A 6,138-nucleotide genomic window follows, 5' to 3' on the forward strand; every position below is an offset into this window, starting at 1 on the left:
TTAAAATATCTCAGGTGTATAACTACTAAAACTATATGTATCAGAACACTTGTAAAAACATCTCTAAATATTCTTTTCTGAGCTACTAGAATTAATGACACTAGTAACATATTTAATATGAGAATAGAAGGTATATGATGAGGCATTAGCATTGCTAAAGTCATCAGAGAGTGCTGGTGCTAAGCTGCACTAGTAAACTGTGAACCTGGTTAAACCGATTTCCTGTTTTTAACTAATATAGATCAGGTAACCTTATAATATCATTCAAGCATCTTATAATACTAATATAATGATAATGTTATACTATTATCTCTCTTCTCTCATAAATCGAGTCCGGTTCATCAAACTGAGACTATTTACGGAAACCAGAATCAAAACTCCTAACCGATACGGTTCAAAAACTATGTTCTTCTTGACTGCATTATCGAGCTTGCCTCAGAAAAGGTTCTAGCTTAAAGATGACATAATGACAATGAGGATTGAGATGCTTGATAATACATCAGAGGTGTTCCCTTTACTGATCTTCCAGAGGATTTCGTGCCTTCGAAAAAGATCTCGCGTACTCAGAAAAATGGGGTTGTTACAAATACCATACCAACCACCTTTGAACCATGTGAGTCATACATGGAACCACCATTCCAATATCCATACTCCCAAGAACCACCTCAATACACACCACCATACCCTTACCAAGAAGAACCACCTCCCTATTATGAACCCTTTCTCCAAGACAATGAACCCTCTTACCCACCCCAATCCTCAATGGATGAAACCCTTAGCCTCATACTTCAAGGGCAAGGAGAAATGCAAAGGGAGATACTAGAATTTGTGGCTTCCTTGACCGAGGTAGTATGCCGGTTAGCCTCCCAATGCTTGAGCACTCAAAGCACTCCCATGATCACATGTGGAGAATTAATTGAAAAGCATAAGGAGAGATTGGAAACTCCGGTGGAAAATGAGGGGTTTTATTTTTTATTAGAGCAATTGGAGGAGCCTATGATCATTGAAGAAGAGGAATAAGTGGTCGAAGACTTAGGAGATGCGGAACCTCCTTGGGAACCTATAGTTGAAGATAACCTCTCGAAGAAGATTGAATTTGATGTTGAGGAGGAGAGTGCACAACCTCCAAAACAATTTTTGAATGAATACTTGGAAGGAATGAAGCAAGAAGTAAGTTCCCTTGGTGATGAAGATCATGCATCCAACTTTCTTGGTGGTGAATCCTTTGAATTTGAAGAACCTTCTCCCAATGAGATAGAAAACGATGTGGAGGTAGATTTCTCTCAACCTCCCATTTATGATTTGAGTGACAGAGAAGAGTTAGAAGAAATTGATGAATAAAGGATTGAAGTTGAAGAAATTTGTAAAGAGGTAGAGGTAACCAAGGAAGAACACAAGGGAGTAAAGCTTGCTAGCACATTGGAGATACCTCTCCCCAAGCCACCACCATCCATTATTTTAGTCAAGTGGGTAAATTCCTTATACTCAAGCTTTATTGTTCCCCTTGAATATGGTTTGCTTGAGACGGATGGTCAACTTAGACATATTTGTTGCTTTAAGAGCAAAAGGGAGATGGTTAGTGGTTGGAAATATGATTCTAAGCTCATGATGGTTGCATGTTCAAGGTTGAATAGTAATGGTTAGTGTAGAACCCAATTGCAAGGGTCTAGGAAGTTGTTTGGGGGCTTCTTTGAGAATTCCAAGGTCATGCCACCCAATCGGAATCATGATGATCAATTTGAAGATGGGTGTCAAAACAAAGTGTGGGATCCCGGATCGCACAAGGAGAATCAATTTTGGGAGCCCCAAGCTTGTGAAGAACTCCATCAACACTTGGTGTAATAAATAAGGAATCTTGGGGCACAATGGAGAACCAAGCATTGGTGGATGCTCAAGGATGGTTACAAGAACAAGCCACCTTGAGAGGAGCTCCCCATAAGTCCAACTTAAGGACAATAAACAAAAGTGCTAGGTGGGAGACACCCCACCATGGTAATTTCCTTTCATTTTCTCTTTTGTACATATTGGTAATTAGTTTAAATTCATGTTTTGTTGAGTTTGTTGAGTCTAATTGGTAGTTTAGTATGTTAAATAAGGTTTTATGGTGTTTTGGTAGCTGTTTGGAGGTTTGGAATGCTTGGATTGGTGCAAAAACATAGAAAAAATTTTGAAAAACAGAGCACCATCCGCGCGTACGTGCACTACGCGCGTACGCGTGCATCAAGCATTTTTGCTACCCATGCGGACGCGCCATGTACGCATATGCATGGATTGAGAAATTCCACCCCCAAGCCAAAAACCCGAGAGTTGTGCGAACGCTGCGCTAGCATTGTGCCTTTCGCACAAACCAACTCGCGCGTACGCGCACATGACGAGTACGCATCACTCGTGAAATAAGCCATCCGCACGCACGCGCCATGTATGTGTACGCGTCACGTCCATTGCACCACCATCCGCGCGTGCACCATGCGCGCATACGCGCGGATGTCCTTCCTTCAACACATCTCTTTTCTTCTCCTCTTTCCATTTCTTTCCTTTGCCTTTCTTCTCCCCTTCTCCTACCCCTCATCCAACACTTCAAAATACCATTGATAACCATTTATTTTAGTTAGTTAATTAGTTAGTTAGTTTGTTAGTTAGTAGGTGTTAGTTTAGTTTTCATTTCATTTTCTCTCTTTTCATTGTAAGTGTTGGATTATTGCCTTTGTTTACTATACATTGCTGCCTCTTATTGCCTAAATGCTATTTTAGCATGAATGTTTTTAGATAATCTTTGTTGGATTCTATGATTGAGGTTATATTTTGTCACTTGGTTTTAAGTTCTTCATGCTTACCTCTTGAGAATACCAAGTGAGGAGAATCGCTTTCGAGCTTGTAACTCTTCTTGAATTGCATGATTTGGCCAACATGTAATTTCAATCCTTTTCCCCAATTAGGAAATCTCTTGATGGATGTTATACATTTACTTCAATGCATTGTATTCCATGATCATATGCATCCACGCTTTTAGCTTGAATGCTCTCATGCTTCATTAATGCTTGTTCTACCTTACAAGTTTACTTAAAGCATCTCAAGCACACTAGAATAAGTAAAGTGCATGCTTCTTTTGTGACATTGCTTTTTATGCTAATGTGTGTTCTAAACCGCGTAATTTAGAACTCACACCCCAATTTTCCAAATGTCACACTAATTCACTCACTCAATTCTAGTGATTAGTGATGAGCGGATAATTTATATCCTTTTTGGCATTGTTTTTACATAGTTTTTAGTATGTTTTAGTTACTTTTTATTATATTTTTATTAGTTTTTATTCAACAATCACATTTCTAGACTTTACTATGAGTGTGTGTATTCTTCTGTAATTTTAGGTATTTTCTGGCTGAAATTGAGGGACCTGAGCAAAAATCTGATTCAGAGGCTAAGAAAGGACTGCAGATGCTGTTGGATTCTGACCCTCCTGTACTCGAAGTGGATTTTCTGGAGCTACAAGAGCCCAATTGGCAAGCTCTCAATTGCGTTGGAAAGTAGACATCTTGGGCTTTCCAGGAATATATAATAGTCCATACTTTGCTCGATATTTGATGGCCCAAACTGGCGTTAAAAGTCAGCCAAAAACTTTCTGGCATAAAACACCAGAACTGGCACATTTCTTGTCATTTTACACCCACTCTTGCACCTAGGGTGGCGTTTAACTCCAACTTGAGGCATATGCACGTGAAAGCTTGAAAGCTCAGCCCAAACACTCACCAAGTGGGTCCTGAAAGTGGATTTCTGCACTATCTGTACTTAGTTACTCATTTTCTATAAACCTAAGTTGCTAGTCTAGTATAAAAACTACTTTTAGAGATTCATTTTGTAACTCATGACATTTTACACTTCATATTGTATCTTCTACAGCATGAGTCTCTAAACCCCATAGGTGGGGGTGAGGAGCTCTGCTCTGTTTCAATGGATTAATGCAATTACTACTGTTTTCTATTCAATCACGCTTGATTCTATTCTAAGATATTCACTCGTACTTCAATATAGAGAATATGATGATCCGTGACACTCATCATTATCCTCAATCTATGAATGCATTCCTGACAACCACTCCCGTTCTATCTAAGCTCAACGTAGTCATTGGGCGACAGCTTTAGTGCGTATCTCTTGGGTTTCTAATCCACAGACTGAGTCCGGAGGTTAGAACCTTCGTGGTATAGGCTAGAACCAATTGGCAGCATTCCTGGGATCTAGAAAGTCTAAACCTTGTCAGTGGTATTCCGAATAGGATCTGAAAAGGGATGACTGTGACGAGCTTCAAACCTGCAAATGTTGGACGCAGTGACAGTGTGCAAAAGGACAAGGGTCCTATTCCGACTCTAGTGAGGACCGACAGATGATTAGCCGTGCGGTAGCTGTACATGGTATTTTTCATCCGAGACGAGAAATCCGACAGTTGATTAGCCGTATAGAGATCGTACCTGGTATTTTTCATCCGATAGGATCAAACAACTTGCCATTGAAGGAAGCCATGCGTGTTTGGAGAAGAAGGCAGTAGGAAAGCAGAAATTCAGAGGACAGAGCATCTCCGGAACCTCAGCCTGTTTCTCATTACTGAATCACAAGTATTATTTATTTCATGTTATTTATTTTTCATAAATACAATCACTCTTATCATTAATCTCCTGACTAAGATTTACAAAATAACCATAACTTGCTTCAAGCCGACAATCTCCATGGGATTGACCCTTACTCACGTAAGGTATTACTTGGACAACACAGTGCACTTGCTGGTTAGTTGTGCGGAGTTGTGAAATGTGTAATCACAATTTCGTGCACCAAGTTTTTGGCGCTGTTGCCAGGGATTGTTCGAGTTTGGACAACTGACAGTTTATCTTGTTACTTAGATTAGGAAAAATTTATCTTTTTGGTTTAGAGTTACTAACATTCCGTCTTCTATTATTGTTTTTGTTAAAATTTTAAAATCCTTGTTTTCTTTATCTAGATAATTTTTGAAAACTTTTAATAAATAGATAAAATCAATAAACTAATAATTGAGTCTTCTGTTTGAGTTTAGTTTCATGTTTTAAGTTTGGTGTTAATTGCATGTTTTTATTTTTATTCATATTTTTAATTATATGTTCTTAGTTCTGTATTGATCTTCAAATTGTTCTTGATAATTTTTCTTATTTGATCTTTAAAATTTCTTGTTTGGTGTTTGTTGTTGTTTTTCTTATACATTTTTGAATTATTAGTGTCCAAAATATAAAAAAAATTTTAAGTTTGGTGTCCTTTGTGTTTTTATTTTCTTAAAGATTTTTAAAATTTATTCTTGGTGTTCATCTTGATCTTCAAAGTGTTCTTAGTGTTCATCTTGACATTCAAAGTGTTCTTGTTTCTCTTTCTGTTTTAATCTTAAAAATTTCAAGTTTGGTGTCGTTTACTTGTTTTTCTCTCTCCTCATTAAATTCAAAAATATCTTTTCTCAGATTTTTATTTTAAAATTTTTATCTTATCTTATCTTAGTTTTAAATTTCAAAATTCAAATCTTTTTCAAAAATCATATCTTTTTCAAAATCTTATATTATCTTATTTCAAATTTCAATTAAATTCTAAAATTCAAAATTCAAATTTTAAAATTTAAATTTAAAATTAAAAAAAATCAAACCTTTTTCAAAATTTAAATCTTTTTTAAATCTTTATCTTATATTGTTGACTTTTTCAAAATTCAAATTTCAAAATTTAAAAACCTATCTTCTCTTAAATTTCTTGTCTTCTCTTACCTAACTTATCTTATCTTTTCTAATCTCCAATCCTAAAATCAAATCTTATTCAAATCTTTTCTCTTCTTTATTTTCTTACAAGTATCTTTAATTTTAATACATATCTTTTTCAGAGCTTCCTAACCACTTTCTCTCTCTTTATTTTTCGAAAATCCTCACCCAAAAATTTTTAAATCTTTTTAATTAATTATTAATTTAGTTTTCCAATTTCGTTTATTTCTTTTTCTTTTTTTATTTATTTTTGAAACTTGAATCATTTTATTTATTTACTTTATTTTTAATTTCGTTAAATTAAAAAAAAAGGGGGAATAAAATTTTTATTCACAATCCACATCATCTCCCTTTCTCCATCATGGACCTAAGTGGAAATGAA

The sequence above is a fragment of the Arachis ipaensis genome, chromosome B04 (assembly GCF_000816755.2).
Source record: "Arachis ipaensis cultivar K30076 chromosome B04, Araip1.1, whole genome shotgun sequence".
In the NCBI taxonomy this organism is placed as follows: Eukaryota; Viridiplantae; Streptophyta; class Magnoliopsida; order Fabales; family Fabaceae; genus Arachis; species Arachis ipaensis.